Source organism: Pipistrellus hanaki, assembly GCF_964339955.1.
Source record: "Pipistrellus hanaki genome assembly, chromosome: 3".
Classification (NCBI taxonomy): Eukaryota; Metazoa; Chordata; class Mammalia; order Chiroptera; family Vespertilionidae; genus Pipistrellus; species Pipistrellus hanaki.
This window is the reverse complement of record NC_140505.1, coordinates 84,817,315-84,835,592: the sequence shown is the minus strand read 5'-3', so window position 1 is coordinate 84,835,592 and position 18,278 is coordinate 84,817,315. Positions and strand designations below refer to the sequence as shown.

The 18,278-nt window shown below is 42.7% G+C and overlaps 1 pseudogene across 1 annotated transcript; it reads right to left on the bottom strand.

Annotated features, from left to right (window-relative positions):
- Positions 1–1,019: 1,019 nt before the first annotated feature.
- Positions 1,020–1,794, bottom strand: LOC311619014 (histone H2AX-like; annotated as a pseudogene). The gene has a single exon. The product of its transcript is annotated as a histone H2AX-like (transcript).
- Between the last annotated feature and the right edge of the window lie 16,484 nt (positions 1,795–18,278).

Sequence of the window (18,278 nt, the reverse complement as noted above, 5' to 3'; positions counted from 1 at the left end):
TGTATGCGTGTAGCCATGGAACCAAGGGCTAAAGTGTTTGTCTGGTGGGAGAGAAGTGTCCTCTGGAACTCACAGGATCCCTCAGTTGGGAAGGTTGAAGTCCAGGTAACCTTGAATCAGCAGCTGAGGCAGCAGGTCCCTGGCCAGAGTAGTTGTAGGATCATGGGTGGTGTCTTAGAACCTGGTTGGATGTAAGATTGGGCTCCCAGTCACAGCAACTCTCCCCTTCGAGATGGTTTGGCCTCTGTGGCCAGCACTCTGGGAGTGATTACAGCCATTGCAGAAGTTAGCTGGCTAGGTGAACTTGGTCTGCTAGTCCCCAAAGGTCCTGTAAGATCTAACTGTCCCTCACTCAAACACACACACATACACCATACATCTGCACACTCCTTTCACTGCCTCACTCATTCACACTCTCTCCCTCATTGCCATCCTCCCTGCTGCCATCATAAAATCTCGTTTTATATTTTAATCACCAACAAAAAATTAAAGCAAATATGGCAAATGATAACATTAAACAAAGAAAATAACATATATTGTTGTCTGTTAAATTATTTTTTATACTTCTATTTTAAGTTGGTGAATATCTTCTATATAATAAAATAGATTAATTTTAAGTGAAGAGCTTGATGTCTTTTTTATGTATACTAGAGGCCCAGTGCACAAAATTCATGCTCGGGGGTGGGGGTGTCCCTCAGCTCAGCCTGCACCCTCTCCAATCTGGGATCCCCTCAAGGGATGTCCAACTGCCCATTTAGGCCCGATCCTACTGACACTTGTTATTGTCAGTCTTTTTTTTTTTTTTCTTAAAAAATCCTTTAATAAACAAAACTAGTCCATCTGAAACTTCCAGTACCTGCTCTTGGATGGGTTAGCTGCTAAATTCCGTTCGGAGACCAACGAGGCCGGGCCCGGGTGCGGACCCCGGACGTGCCGGTGTCTGCCGCGCGGGGCGAGGCCAGGCCGGCACCGGGTCCGGGGGAGCGCACGGCCCGGGCCGCGGGCCGCGGGCCCCGGAGGCCGCAGGGGAGCGGGTGGGAAGGCTGGGGCCTGGCGCCCGGGGTGGCGGCGCACACCTGAGGGTCCGAGTCTCCGGCGGCAGAGCCGGAGGACTGCACGGCCCAGGCCGCGGCGGCGCTGCGTCAGGGCCGCGGCCCGCCGGCCGCTCCAAGGGCAGGGCCACCGGGGCAGCGCCGGGAGCGGGGAGGGCGGCGGGCGGGGGCGGCTCAGCTCTTTCCGCGAGGCGGTGGTGGCCCTTAAAAGGGCCTTTGTGGTGGGGCAGCGGCCTCAGTACTCCTGGGAGGCCTGCGTGGCCTTCTTGCCGGCCGGCGCCTTGGGGCCCACGGCCGCGCTCTTCTTCTTGGGCAGCAGCACGGCCTGGATGTTGGGCAGCACGCCGCCCTGCGCGATGGTCACGCCGCCCAGCAGCTTGTTGAGCTCCTCGTTGTTGCGGATGGCCAGCTGCAGGTGGCGCGGGATGATGCGCGTCTTCTTGTTGTCGCGGCCGCGTTGCCCGCCAGCTCCAGGATCTCGGCCATCAGGTACTCCAGCACGGCGGCCAGGTACACGGGCGCGCCGGCCCGACCCGCTCGGCGTAGTGGCCCTTCCGCAGCAGCCGGTGAACGCGGCCCACCGGGAACTGCAGGCCGGCGCGCGACGACGGCGACTTGGCTTTGGCGCGGGCCTTGCCGCCGGTCTTACCGCGGCCCGACATGCTGTGCGAGGCGGAGGAGCGAGAAGCGGCGAGGAGAAGCGGAAAGCAGGCACCGAAAGGAAGCCGCCCAACGCAGTCTAAATGCTCGTTATTGTCAGTCTTTTAAAATCCTACTGGGATCTGGCCTAAATGGGCAGTAGAACATTCCTCTCACCATCCAGGACTGCTGGCTCCCAACTGCTTGCCTGCCTGCCTTCCTGATTGGCCCTAACCGCTTTTGCCTGCCAGCCTGATAACTCCCTAATCCCTCCCCTTCCAGTCTGATTGATGCCTAACTGCTCCCTGCTAGCCTGATTGCCCCTGACTGCCCTCCTCTGCAGGCCTGGTCACCCCCAACTGGCCTCTTCTGCAGGCCTGGTTCCCCCCAACTGCTCTCCACTGCAAGCCTGGGTCCCCTCCCAACTTCCCTTCCCTGCAGGCCTGGTGTCCCCGCCCCCCAACTGCCCTCCCCTGCCAGCCATCTTGTGGCTGTCATCTTGTGTCCACATGGGTGCAGCCATATTTGACCACATGGGGGCAGCCATCTTGTGTGTTGGAGTGATAGTCAATTTCATATTACTCTTTTATTAGATAAAAATAGAGACCTGGTGCATGGGTGGGGGCCTACAGCTTTGCCCTGACGGGAGTCCTAGATCAGGGTGGGGGTTCCCTTGGGGTGTGGGGCAGCCTGGGCAAAGGGTCTATGGTGGTTTGCAGGCCAGCCACGCCCCCAGCAACCCAAGCATAGGACAGTGCTGGCTGGAGGCAGGTATCTGGGATTTATTTATCTTCTATAATTAAAATTTTATAGCCTTGAGTGGAGGCCAGGGCAGGCCAAGGAGGGTGGGAAGCTTGGCTTCCTCCATTGTTGGGGGAAATTCAAGCCTCCTGCTCGCTCCATCTCTATGGCTGCTGCCATATTTGTTGGGATTTATCTTCTATAATTGAAACTTTATAGCCTTGAGCGGAGGCCAGGGCAGATCAGGGTAGGTGAGAAGCTTGGCTTCCTCCATTGACAGGGGCAACCCAAGCCTCCTGCTTGCTTCAGCTCCATGGCCGCTGCCATCTTAGTTGGATTAATTTGCATACTCGCTCTGATTGGCTGGTGGGCATAGCAGAGTGAATGTCCATTTGTATGTTTCTCTTTTATTACTCTAGATAAACCCATTTGATCACTAAATAAATTAATATTTATTTATTTATTTATTTAATTATTATTTTTTTAAATATATATATTTTATTGAATTTTTACAGAGGGGAAGGAAGAGAGATAGCTAGAAACATCGATGAGAAAGAAACATCTACCAGTTGCCTCTTGCACACACCCTACCGGGGATGTGCCCGCAACCAATGTACATGCCCTTGACCGGAATTGAACCTGGGACCTTTCACTCCACAGACCGACGCTCTACCACTGAGCCAAACCGGTTTTGGCTAAATAAATTAATATTTAGAAAATATTTAGTACCCTGTAAATTTTGCTTGTGCTGCATCCCAGTTTATATCACTTCTGATCCTGATAATCACTATTCTAACTTCCATTATCAATTAAATTGGTCTGTTCCTAAAATTCATATAAATGGATTCATGCAATATTTACTAATGTGTCTAGATTATTTTACTCAACATAACATCATTGATATTCATCTATGTTGTTGTATATACCAGTATACTACTTTTTAAAAATGTTATGGAGTACTCCATATCTGTGGGTTTGGTATAGATTCAACCAACCACAGATCAAGAATATTCTTGGGTGGGAAAGTCCCAGAAAGTTTAAAAGATTTTACTTGAATTTGGCATGCATCAAGCACTGCACTGAATTCACAAATAATATGATGTGTAGACAGTCTCTGCTGTAGCCTCGATGCAAATATATATTGTATGCAAATATTGCACCATTTTATATAAGGGACTTGAATACCCAGAGATTTTGGTATCCATGGGTTCTTGGAACTAATCCTTAAGGATATCTATGGATAACTATAGGCCACTGTATGAATATAACACAACTACTTATTTAAACTCTCACTGTGGACATTTGATTTTTCCTCCCAGTTTTTGGCCATAATGCATAAAGCATCTATAAATCTCTTGAACATATTTGTTTGTGAACATATGCCCTCATTTCTCTTATGTGTATATTCTAGAACTAGAATTTCTGAAGCTGAGGTTAAATATATTTTAGATTTAGTAAAAACTGTCAAGTTGTATTCTAAAATTGTTGCAATATTAATGCCAGACAACTTCTCAGGCCCAGGTAGGGCTGCCACTGAGAGCAGGCAGTATGAGACCCCGGCTGTTGGCCTGGGAGGCGGCTTTGCACCCCAGGTGCGATCAGCTCCCAGTTGCGACTGGGCAGTAGCCTGGGAGGCTGCAGGCACCTCCTGTGTGATCAGCTCCCAGCCAAGACCCAGGCAGTAGCCTCGGAGGTAGGAGGCGGTGTGCACCTGCCCTTTGCCCCAGTGGTCCCTTCCCCCCCCCCCCCGCCCCCCCGCACTACCTGGGCAGTGACCTGAGAGGCGGTGGGCACTCCTGGTGTCATCAGCTCCCAGCTGAGACCTGGACGATAGGCCTGGCTGGTGGCCATGCCCTCACCCCATCCCCTTCAACCCCTACTCCTCCACCCCATGGACAATCTGCTCCTAGCCTCAGCCTGGGCTGTGAGCCTGGGAGGCCCCACAACCACCACCACCCACGCCAGGATCAGCTCCTATTCACAGTTGGGGTGTGTGTGTGTGTGTGTGTGTGTGTGTATGTGTGTGTGTGTGTGTGTGTAGGCCTTGGAGGCAGGTGTGCCCCCAAGAGCTATCTCCTTCCCTGGGGCAGCCTGGGGTGTCAGCCTCCAAAGGGCCTGTGCCCCCATGGAGTGATTCCCCCCACACCTACAGCCTTGGAATTTCCCTTGCCCCCAGCAGAGTGATTAGAGATAGAAAAGTAATAAAAGAAGAAAAGAAAGAAAGAACAAAAGATGAAACATCAAGAAAAAGAAAGAAACAACCATGTGATATCACCTTTCCAAGGTCTCATGAAATTCCTGTTTAAGGAGTTTATTTTATGACACTTTTAGTTTGGGTTTACATTTTACTGGTTTGTCAAGACCACAGCAGGTACACTGTGAAAACAACCTATCTAATAAAGAGGGAATATGCAGGTGAGGGCATTTGGGAACTATTGGGTCAACAGGGGAATAGTTAGGCATGAATCAGGCTGGCAGGGAAATGGATAGGGGGTGATCAGGCTGGCAGGCAGAAGTGGTTAGTGGCAATCAGGCAGGCAGGTGAGCAGTTGGGAGCCAGCAGTTGAAATGGTGAAAAAGATGTCCAACTGCCTGTTTAGGCCCTAAATAGGCAGTTAGACATCCCCCAGGGGTCACAGTTTAGAAAGGGTACAGTTTGGGCTGATGGACACCTCCACCCCGCCCCCCCCCTCCCCCCCCTGCACAAATTTCATGCACTGGGCCTCTCTAGTATTTATATAAAATTGTATCTGACTCCAAGATCAATGTGGAAAATAATTTTTAAATTGGCAGGATCAACTCCCCTAAGCCTATTCTTCATGGCCTTTCCCCCTTCATTTCTGACCTCTCCTGTACAAGTCTTCTGGACAGAATCTCCCCTACCAGCAGTTGCAGGTTTCCCTCAGGGGCTGGTGACAGGTGTGAAGGGGAGTTGGGGGTAGGCCCTGGGCCTCAGTCCTGTAGTCCTGTGCTCACCTGAAGGAAAGGAGCATGGCAGGAAGCAGGTGCTGTTGGAGCAGAGCATGAACTGCACAAGGAGGGGGCAAAGGTTTCTGAGGCTTCTTCTTCATCAGGTTCCTGAAAAGTCCACCTGGATAACGCGAGAAAATGTGATCCAGATACACTCACACTCTAGGATAAAGAGTCCAACTTCTACTTGAGAGTAATTTAGCCCACTCTGCTTCATTAGCTTCAGGAAAAAGGATGAGAGGGAAAATAACTCCTGTTTGATCAGTGTACTGAGAAGCTTACCGCTCACACAGAAGGAAAAGGCAGGAAATGAGTTTATGGTGGATGAACTTAATGGCTGTACATTCAGCCAGATTTACAATCCAAATTATTGCCTGGGCACCAGAAAGAGGAGTGGGGGCAAAGCTGGTGAGGAGGGAGGAGGAGGGAATATTGTCAATAAAATAAATGAATGAATAAATATATATATATATATTTAAATTGTACTTCATGAATACAGGGAAAACATCTTCTGAGAAAAAAGTAATACCTACTACTACCTATAATCTCCACCACACCAGTAGAAAGCTAAACTTCATCATTTCAGTTTGGAATCAAAACCCTAATTTATGCCACACTGAGCCTTCATGTATATGCTTTCTACCAACACTGCTTGTTACGTTATCTAGGTACACGACTGTCTCTGTCACCACATATAAACTTCTTTAGGTCAATGCTATATTTTATACTCTCTGTGTCTACTATAATATTTTGCTTGTGTTAGAAAGGGAGTGACAATTCTCAGAGGGAAAAGGGTATGGTGATACAAGAAGAGACTGGACAAAAATTGTACACCTATGGATGAGGACAGTGGGGGGGAGGTAAGGGTAGAGGGTGGGTTGGGAACTGAATGGAGGAGAGCTATGGAGTGGGGGGAGGAGAAACTATTATAATAATCTGAACAATAAAGATTTATTAAATTAAAAATAAATAAATCATAAAATAATTTTTGCTTGTGTTACAAAAAATTAATAAAAATTCTGGTCACCTAGGAAGCCAAGAAAAAAAGTCTTTTTCTAAACATTTTATATGCAAAGAAAAATTCTTAACACTTTAAGAACAAGGAGTAATTCTTGTTGGAAAATGTTCCCTTTTCCAGGTACAGCATATGACATTGCAGAATAAATATGCTAGGAAAGAAAAACAAATATCCAACTTAAAAACTCTTTGAAGTATGAGTCTTTTCAAACTCTGATTGTAGATGCCACCACAACATTCTGTCTCTTTGTAGTTTTCAGCAGAATTTCTCTCAGCATGTCACTCACAGACTTCAATAACTGCCTTAAGTAGCAAGGTCTGTTTTGGAAAGCTAGTCATGAAGAATTCTAGATTCTCTGGCCTCTAACAGAAGTTTTCTATTTTACTTCTTAAGGTAACTCAGTGGGGCTGGTTTTAATCTACAAAGCGCTATTGTCTGGGTAAAAATTCCTTAGAGATTTCTGCTTTCTTTTACACACTTTTCATGGTAATTAAGATACTGGGATCTGTTACTACTTATTCAAAGATCTCAATTTCAGGGAATATAACATTTTATCTTGAAGATATAGTATTCTCTTGATAGTCCTCATATTAATTCACATTAGATTAAGCAGGCACAATTCTGAATAGCATCCAACCTGTGTTTTCGTTTGTTTGTTTGTTTTTTGATGATGGAAAACAAGAGTAAATAGCCAAGTGAAACCTACCCATGAAAATGAGAAATATTATTTAAAAAATAGATTTGGAGAATGCCGAGGAATTTATAGAAGAAAAATAGAGATAACATATTACAAAATAAGGCATAGCTAACCCTGGCTGGTAGCTAAGTTAGTTGATACACCAAGGTTGCTGGTTTGATCCCTGGTCGTGGCAAATACAAAAGTCAAACAAATGAATATATAAATGGGTGGAACAACAAAGTCAATGTTTTCCTTTCTCTCCCTTCCTCTTCTTCTCTCTAAAATCATTTTAAAAAATAAGGAATAGCTAATAAATGAGAATAGATGCTAATCCAACCATTGAAAGAATAACAACCAAAGGGATCAAATTTGAGAAACAGATCATTCCTAACAGAAATTAGTCATTCACTTATTTAACCAATCTTTATTAATCATTTGCTGGGCCACAGATCATATGAGATGCTAAGAATGGTTACCAACTTATTTATATAAGGCATTGATCCAGTACCCAAAGGAGCTTTCAAGACAGAATGGGCCCTGCACCAATTAATGTATGAAATACACAATACAAGATTTATCTTGAGTTTTCCTACTCCTTTTTTTTGCAACCTTCTCCCAGCCTCTTTCCTCTCTCTGTAGTTAATTTTCTAATTCTAAGCACCAGAATTAAAAACTTATTCTAGGAAATATGGGTCGGCAACTAAGTAATTGCGGATTTAAAAAAGAAAATCAAAGACAATTTTTTCATGGAACTAAATAACTTTATTCTGTAATGTATTGCCCATTTTGATCAATGACCTTTTGCCATATTTCAGGCAGCATCATAATCCCACGTTCAAAAAACTTCTGGTTTTTATTAGCAAAAAACTGAATCAGGTACGATTTGACATCATCATCATTATTGAAATTTTTACCATTCAAGTTTTGTAAAGATCAAAACAAAAAGTAATCAGATGGTACAAGGTCAGGACTATATGGTGGATGTGGCAAAACATCCCAACCAAGCTCCATTAATTTTTGCCGAGTGACCAAAGATGTGTGTGGCCTTGCATTGTCATGATGGAATACAACACCTTTTCGATTTGTCAATTCGGGCCGCTTTTCTTCAACTGCATTGTTTAATTTCGTTAGTTGTTCAATGTAGACATCAGAATTGATCGTTCGGTTGGGTGGTAAGAGTTCAAAGTAGACAATTCCTTTGTAATCCCACCAAACTGATAACAAAACCTTCTTTTGATGAATATCAGCTTTTGATGTTGTTTGAGTTGGTTCACCTGGCCTGCTCCACGATCTTTTCCGCTTGATATTGTTGTAAACAACCCATTTTTCATCGCCAGTTATCAGTCGTTTTAAAAATGGATCATTTTCATTACGTTTCTTTAGCAAATCGCAGCTGCTAATGCGTTGCGTTAACTGTGATTCTTTCAGTTCGTGAGGAACCCATGTATCGAGTTTTTGAACATAGCCAAGTTGTTTTAAGTGATTTTCAATGCATGTATGTGATACATGAAGCTTCTCTGCAATCTCACGTGTTGTACTGTGACAGTCCGAATTGATTATTGCTTTGATTAGGGCGTCATCAACTTCAACTGGACGACCAGAGCGTTTTTCATCTTTGAGTGAAAAATCACCAGAACGAAATTTAGCAAACCAATTTTGACACTGCCGTTCTTTTAAGGCTTCGTCACCATAAACAGCACATAACTTTTTATGAGCTTGCGATGCGTTTTTCCCTTTGCGGAAATAAAAAAGCAAAATATGACGAAAATGTTCCTTTTGATTTTCCATTTTTCAACGAATGCCAAACGAAAACTACAAAACAGATCAAAAAACTTTTTTTACTGATTAACAGCTGAATAGCCAACTATCAAATAACAAAATGTGTTTTACATTTGTACTACGTCTGCAAACCTAAAAATTCAACTGAAGCCATATATGTGTGATACCCGCAATTACTTAGTTGCCGACTAACAATATATATAGTTAGTGTAGTTACATATCAGTGTGAATTTAGGTCAATGTATTCCTCCTAATCTATAATAATAAAAGCATAATATGCTAATTAGACCAGACATCCTTCTAGACAAAACTGCAGGGAGGGAGGGGGAGACCTGCAGAGATAGAGACGGCAGAGGTGGCAGGGGCCCATGGCTGTGCAGTGGAGAGTGGGGGCCACAGCATAGCGGGTGAGGGTCTTGCATGAATTTTATGCATCAGGCCTCTAGTAGTATTTATATATCTATATATCTGAATATCTATGTATCTATGTATCTATGTATCTATGTATCTATGTATCTATGTATCTATATATCTATGTATCTATGTATCTATGTATCTACATATCTAGATATCTACATATCTATCTCTCTACGTATATATCTACACATCTATTTATATATAAATTGGGAAGGGGTATCTTCACCTGAGAATATTTTCCCATTGATTTTTAGAAAGAGTGGAAAGGATGGGGAGAGACAGAGAGAAATATCAATGTGAGAGACACACATTGATTGATTGCCTCCCGCACACACCTCAACCAGGCCCAAGGATCCAGCCTACAACAGAGGTATGTGCCCTTGACCGGAATCAAATCCTGGACCCTTCAGTCCACAGGCCTATGCTCTATCCACTGAGCAAAACCAGCCAGGGCAGTATGTATATTTTAAAGCTTATCTATTTCAATTGAAATGCTTGACAAATTTCAGTAAAACAAATCAGAAGAAGGTGGAGATGAACTCATTATCAGAAGATGCTAACAAAAAGCCCGTTCTGTTACCCCACAGGTAAAGCTATCCTATATTTTATTATTGTTAAGAACTTGAGTGCTAGCTTGTTTAACTGTAAGTTTGACATAAATCTAGTTATAGTAATAAAGAAAGTTGGGTCAAATACTCCAGAGATATACATCATGGTTCAATAAAGGAATGTTTTCTCTGGAATCTGAGAAGACTACAGTTGGACTGTGCAGAGCAATATTTGTTAACAGAAGTTGATGTAACTGACAGGGTCCAGAGCAAGTTACCCAAAAGATCAAAGGAATGACTTGTGCATTAAGATCAAAAGACCTGGCAGTGTGTCAACAGGCCAAGTAATTGTGGAGAGGAGATACCTGGCTACTAGATAAGAGTCTACAAATATTTAAAAGGTGTTAACACCAAAGAATGCAAGCTCTTATTTTGCTTGCTTGGATATGACATAATGTGAAACAGTAAAGGTAAAACTAAAAAAAAAAAGAACAATATACCCAGAATATCAGAAAATATTTCCAACAAATAGCAATTATCGTTTTTGCAAAATTAGACAGTGTGAAACATTACATCTACCATGCCATAGCAGAAACTAACCATGAATAACTTCCCTTGTTTGTGAAACACTGTATCTTACTGTCTTTCTTGCCTCTATTGTCCATCATTTAAAATTTAACTAACATCCACCCTCTTTTTTTTAATAATGAATCTTTATTTTTCAGATTATTATAGGTGTTCCTCTTCCCCCCCCCTTCATAGCTCTCCTCCACCTGATTCCCCACCCCACCCCATGCCCTTATCCCTGCCACTGTCTTCATCCATAGGTGTAAGATTTTTGTCCAATATTTTCCTGCACCCCTCAAAACCCCCTTCCCCTGAGAATTGTTAGTCCACTCCCTTTCTATGTCCCTGATTCTATTATATTCACCGGTCCATTCTGTTCTTCATATTTTTATTCACTTGATTTTTATTTTATTTTATTAATCTTTTTTTAATATATATTTTTATTGATTTTTTACAGAGAGGAAGGGAGAGAGATAGAGAGCTAGAAACGCCGATGAGAGAGAAACACCTACCAACTGCCTCTTGCACACCCCCTACTGGGGATGTGCCCACAACTAACGTACATGTTCCTGATCAGAATCAAACCTGGGACCTTTCAGTCCGCAGACCAACGCTCTACCACTGAGCCAAACCGGTTTCGGCTATTCACTTGATTTTTAGATTCATTTGTTGGTAGGTATGTATTTGATGTCTTTTTGTTGTTCATAATTTTTACCTTTACCTTTTCCTTCTTCCTCCTTTTCTTAAAGAATATCCTTCAGTATTTCATGTAATTCTGGTTTGGTGGTGATGAACTTTTTAGCTTTTTCTTGTCTGTGAAGCTCTTTATTTGACCTTCAATTCTGAATAATAGCTTTGCTGGGTAGAGTAATCTTGGTTGTAGGTTCTTGCCGTTCATCACTTTGAATATTTCTTGCCACTCCCTTCTGGCCTGCATAGTTTCTGTTGAGAAATCAGCTGACAGTCGTATGGGTACTCCCTTGTAGGTAACTAATTGTTTTTCTCTTGCTGCTTTCAAGATTCTCTTCTTGTCTTTTGCCCTTGGCATTTTAATTATGATGTGTCTTGGTGTGGTCCTCTTTGGATTCCTTTGGTTTGGGGTTCTGTGCACTTCCTGAACTTGTAAGTCTATTTCTTTCACCAGGTGGGGAAAGTTTTCTGTCATTATTTCTTCCAATTGGCCTCCAATATCCTGCTCTCTCTCTTCTTCTGGCACCCCAAAAATCTGGATGTTGGTATGCTTAAAGCTTTTATAGAGGCTCCTTATGCTATCCTCACACTTTTGGATTCTTCTTTCTTTCTGCCTCTTTAGTTTGGTGTTTTGTTTTGATTTTGCTTCCTCATATTCCAGATCTTTGGTTTGACTCTTGAGGTACATTGATATACAGTTGAGTTTCTGTATATTCTTTATTTCAGACAGTGTATGCTTAATTTCTGACTGGTCTTTTTTTTTTTTTTTTGTATTCTCATTAAGGTCCTTAAAGGTGTCTTCAAGTTTCTCAGCAGTTTTTAGAAGATTCTTGAGTAACCTTATAAATGTGATTTGTTTAGTTAAGCCTTGATTGCTGTTGGTACACTAGGAGGGATTGACCTCTAGGCCAATTGGCTGTGAGGACCCACTATGTCTATAAAGGAAGAACTACTGTGTTGGAGACACGCTTATGGTGCAGGCCTTGTTTCAGTGGGACTTTGGTGCTCACTGAGTCCGCCTTGTGAATGTGTCACTTATGGATATGAGGAGTTGAAATCTGATGTCTCACACTGACCACTAGATACACTGGTTTCTGGATCTCCAATGGATTGCAGTTCAGCTACTGTCTGAGGCCACCCTGCTGGAGCTACAGTGAGAACCACAGTCCTCTCCTTCCTGCTTGAAGCTTGGAGGCTTTGGAGCTGTGTGCACCAGGTTTCAAGTTTGCTAGGTTAAACTGCAATAGAGAAGGTCATTCAAATGCAAAAGTCACTGCTTGGAGCTTGGGTGTGTTTGTAGATTGTGTGGGGTAGAGTCTCAGGGCGTCACTAGGCTAGGGTGTGGCAAACAGCAATGGCTGCCAGTGAGCTGTCTCTGCTTCTCCAACTGCATCCCCGCATCTTGTGCCCCAGCACAGCAAACAATTATTCTTGTGTGCAGCTCTGCAAGCAAGCCATCCTCACTTTCCGACCCAATGGCAGACAGTCCAGCTTCTCCCCAGAAACTGAATTTCAGAAAGATCAGGAGCTTGTCTCTCTTTAGGTTGAAGAAAGCAACGCCTGCCACCAGCCAGGATCTGCTGCCAGCCCATATCGTGAACGCGCCCCTATACCTCAGATTTTCAGCATTTGTGCCCTGAATGCTCTTTTCTCTTTTTGTCAAGTTGTAGAACTTCCACTCAGCCAGGTTTTCCGTGGTTCAGGGTGATAGACGTTTTGTCTTTTAGTTGTAGTTTTGAAACTGTTGTGCATGGCCTCAGTTTAGATGTTTACCTATGCTGCCATCTTGGATCTTTCTCCACCCTCTTCTGTTATTCAAATTCTTCCATATTCTTATAGTTCTACTTTTAAGCAGCACATGCTATATATATCAAGTCATACAGACATCTTATCTAATAAAAGAGTAATATGCAAATTGACCATACCTCTGCTATACCCACAAGCCACACTCACCAGTCAATCAGAGCGAATATGCAAATTAACCCCAACCAAGATGGCTACAGCCACAGAGAAAATAGGAGGGATACTTGGGTTTCCCCAGCAATGGAGGAAGCCAAGCTTTCTGCCTGCGCTTGCTGGCCTAACCCTCCACTTAAGGCTACAAAGTTTCAATTATAGAGGGTAAACAAATTCCAACAGAAATGGTTGCAGCTATGGAGCAAGCAGGAGGCTTAGCTCAGCTCCAGGCTACAAAGTTTCAATTGTAGAAGATACATAAATCCCAGATACCAGGGCCTCTGCTTGGGTCTCCAGGAGATGTGGCCAGCCTGCAAACCACCACAGGCCTCTTGCTCAGGCCTCTTGCTCAGGCCTCTTGCTCAGGCCACCCTATGCCCCAAGGGAATCCCACTCTGATCCAGGACACCCTTCAGGGCAAACCAGTTGGTCCCCACCCATGCACCAGGTCTCTATCCTATCTAATAAAAGAGTAATATGGAGATTGACCATCACTCCAACACATAAGATTGCTTCCCCCATGTGGTCAAAGATCCTGCCCCTATGTGGACACAAGATGGCCACCACAAGATGGCTATCAAGGGAGGGCAGTTGGGAGGCCCCAGGCCTGCAAGGGAGGGCAGCTGTGGTGATCAAGCAAACAAGGGAGGGCAGTTGGAAGGCAACAGGCCTGCAAAGGAGGGCAGTTGGGGGTAATCAACCCTGCAGGGGAGGGCAGTAAGGGGTGACAAGGCCTGAAGAGGAAGGAAGTTGGGGCAAACAGGCTGTCAGGGGAGCAGTTACACATCAATCAGGCTGGCATGGGAGTGGTTAGGGGGTGATCAGGCTGGCAGGCAGAAGCGGTTAGGAGCAATCAGGAAGGTTGGCAGGTGAGCAGTTGGGAGCCAGCAGTCCTGGATTGTGAGAGGGATGTTCGACTGCCCATTTAGGCTGAGGGACACTACCATCCCCTAGCCCTCCCATGCCTTCCCTCTGAGGTTTGATGGTCTGTTTGATACTTCCATATCTCTGGATCTATTTTTGTTCTTAAGTTTATGTTGTTCATTATTTTTTTAAAATGAGTGAGATCATGTGATATTTATCTTTCTCTGATGGGCTTATGTCACTTAGTATAATGCTTTCCAGGTCCATCCATGCTGTTGCAAATGGTAAGAGCTTTCTTTTTTACAGCAGTGTAGTATTCCATTGTATACATGTACCACAGCTTTTTTATTCTACTCATCTTCTGATGAGCACATAGGCTGTTTCAAAATCTAAGCTATTGTAAATTGTGCTGCTATTAACATAGGGATGCATATATTCTTTCTGAGTAGTATTCCTTATTTCTTGGGATATATTCCTAGAAGTGGGAGTATTAGGTGAAATGGGAGTTCCATTTTAAATTTTTTTAGGAAACTCCATTCTGTTTTCCACAGTGACTGCAATAATCTGCATTCCCAGAAGCAGTATACAAGGGTTCTTTTTTCTCCATATCCTCACCAGCACTTGTCATTTGTTGATTTGTTGATGATAGCCAATTTGACAGTGTGAGATAGTACCTCCTTGTTGTTTTGATTTGCATCTCTTGGGTGATAAGTGACTTTGAGCACTTTTTCTGTATATCCGCTTTGGAGAAGTGTCTATTTAGGTCCTTTGTCCATTTTTGATTGGATTGTTTATCTTCCTTTTGTTAAGTTGTATGAGTTCCTTATATTTTGGAAATTAACCCCTTATCAGATGTATCATTGGCAAATATGATCTCCTATTCAGTGGGCTTTATTGTTCGTTGTTTTGTTGATGATCTTTTGTTGTGCAGAAGCTTTGTATTTTGATGTAGTCCCATTTGTTTATTTTCTCCTTAGTTTCCTTTGCTCTAGGAGATATATCCACAAACATATTGATATGAGAGATGTATGAGATTTTGCTGCCTATGGTTTCTTCTAGGATTTTTATGATTTCATAACTTACATTTAAGTCTTTTATCCATTTTAAGTTTATTCTTATGTGTGGTGTAAATTGGTGATCTAGATTCATTATTTTTGTATGTACCTGTCCAATTTTCCAAACACCACTTATTGAAGAAACTGTCTTGACTGCATTGTATGCTCTTACCTCCTTTGCCAAATATTGAGTATAATGGCTTGGGGTCAATTTCTGGGTTCTCTGTTCTGTTCCTTTGGTCCATGTGCCTGTTCTTGTGCCAGTACAAGGCTATTTTGAGTTCAGTGGCTTTGTACTATAATCTGATATCTGGTGGTGTGATTCCTCCAACTTTGTTCTTCTTTCTCAAGATTGCTATAGTTATTCCAGGTCTTTTTGGTTCCATATAAATTTTTGTAGTGCTGTTTTAGACCTGTGAAATATGTAGTTGGTATTTTAATAGACATTGTATTGAATTTATAGATTGCTTTGGGTAGTGTAGACATTTTAATGATGTTGATTCTACCAATCCATGAACATGGTATATTCTACCATTTGTTTATATTTTTTTCTATCTCTTTTTTCAATGTCCTACAGTTTTCCAAGTACAGGTCTCTTATATTCTTGGTTAAGATTATTCCTAAGTATCTTAATTTTTTGGTTGCAATAGTAAATTTTTTTTTCATTTCTCTTCCTGAGAGTTTATTATTGGTGTATAAAAATGTCAACGATTTCTGGGTATTCATTTTATATCCTGCTACATTGCCAAGTTCATTATTTAAATCTACTAGTTTTTAAATGTAATCTTTAGGGTTTTCTATGCACAATATTATGTCATCTATGAATAGCTACAGTTTTACTTCCTCCTTTCCAATTTGATGCCTTTTATTTTTTCTTCTTGTCTGATCACTGTGGCTAGGACCTCCATTGCTATTTTGAATAAGAGTGATGAAAGTGAACATCCCTATCTTATCCCTGTTCTTAGGAGAAATGGTTTTAGTTTTTGCCCATTGAATATGATGTTGACTGTAGGTTTGTCATAGATGGCCTTTATTATGTTGAGGTGTAATTCCTCTATTCCCACTTTACTGAGATTTTTTTAATCCAAAAAAAGGTAGACCCTGTTTTTTAAAGATAAAAGACCTTGGCCAAACTATATTAAAGGTGCGTCAACCTCTCTCATGGCCTGATTACTGTTACCAACATTTCCACATTGTTACCTGAGAATGCCTCCACATGGGACATCATGGCAAATGTCACCACAAACTGATCTCCAAGTTTCTTCATTGAGGGCAGAGATGAAGCTATCATGTCATTATCTGCCACACAAATAATGTTGCGATGGATGCCCTTGTCAATGACCCTTGCACATACACAGGACACGTTACCAGAATTAAAATGAATAAATACAGCCATATTCCCACCATTAGTGCATGACAAGTTTCCTCCTCCTTATGTGTTTCCAGCAATTTATAAGTGAAGGAAGAATTTTAAGGATGTGACAAAATTAGGCAGGAAGGAGAGCAAGGATAGGAGGTGCACAGCAGGCACTGAGAAGAGTGGAAAGACACACATATGAGAACTAAATTAATTCATGCACATACTCATTCACCTATCCATTCAATGAAATTTCCTCATTGCACTGGGCACTGTGCTAGCCATTGGTGTGCATTGCTAAACGAAATCAGGGTTTATGCTATTGTTCAGAGTTGCAAAGAAATCAGGTTGGAAGCAATATAGAGGTTAGATGACATAGTCATAAGAAAGCTTGGTCTCCATTCTATAGGTAAAAGAAGAAATGAAACAATATTATGGCCTCAATATTTGTGCTCCTCCAAATTCTTGTGTGTTACTCCAAATTCATATGTTGTAACCCTAATCCCAGTTTGGGGGTATTTGGAGGTGAACCTTTGAGAAGTGAGTAGGTCATAAGAATAGAACCCTCTTAATGGGATTAGTGCCCTTATAAAAAGAGACCAGGGAGAGTGTACTTCGTCTCTCTCTGACTCTTCCCTCATACCATGTGAGGAGACAGGAAGAGGTGGCCAGCTAGTAGTGCCTTGATCTTAGACTTCCAGCTTCTGGAACTATGAGATATAAATGTTTGTTATAAAGCAAGCCAGTCTATGGAATTTGTTTTAGCAAACTGACCTGAGTAAGACTCATGACCTTATGGGAAAATAGATTTAAGGGAGCTGAGACTTTGAGGCCTGTTGGGGGGAAGAAGGGGAAATGTTTGTTTTTCCCTCTACCAGAGAGAAACTAATACATTTCTGGATCATAATTGGAGAATTTATACCAGTGTAAAAATGTATGCTGCATTGTCACATCTAAAGAAGTTATTTATACCTTAAAAATAGTTATCCTAAAAATATCAATATTATCAGGTATACAAATGCTGAAACCCTCCCAAATGTAAGCTCAGTGCCCTGAAAGTGACTTGATAACTTAATTTTGCTGATAAAACAAGGATACTCTAGTTGGAGAAGCTATGCTTCCCTAATCATAAGACATCCAGATCTGGTGGAAAAAATGTCAAACTTTTAAATTTTGCATTAGTATACAATGGTAGATATTAGAGGAAGGGAGTAGATAAAATTGGAAATAAGGGTAGAAGGGAAAACATGTAAAATAAAATGAGATAAAAGTGCAATACAATAAAACAAAATGTGCTATAATAAAGTAATAAATCAGAAGAGTCTGTACATAAATAATAGCATACAACAAACTAAGAATAATCTATTGATCAATTGTGTTATAGGAGTATACAAACACAGTCAAGTTTAAAATGCAAGTAGGAGATTTGGAGGCAATATTGACAATATCTTATATAATAAAGAGCTAATATGCTAATTAGACTGGATGGCGGAACAGTCTAATTAGCATATTAGCTAATGACCTTCTGGATGACCTTCCAGAATGATCAGTGGGTGGAGGGTGGGGCAAGCATTCCTGCACCACCAGACCAGCCATGGTGGTTCCAGGGTTGCACCTTCTCTAGAGGTGGGAGGAGAGGAGGCCTCCATAGAGGTGGGATGGGGTGCAACCACGGCACCTCAACCTCTCACAACCCCCCTCTGGCCCGGGCCCAGATCACCTCCCTGCCCCACCAGTGGGCGGGGGGGCTGGACCAGGGCTAAGGAGCAGTGAGTCCAGCTCCTGGTTGACCGGCACTCCCCTCTCCCCATTCAGCCAGAAGCCAAGCTCACAGCTGGCGAGTGCAGTAGCGGTGGCAGGAGCCTCTCCCACCTCCATGGCAGGTGGGCGGTAAGGAGCGAGGGGTACCAGACTGATCTATTTAGCATACAAAAGTAACTTATTCA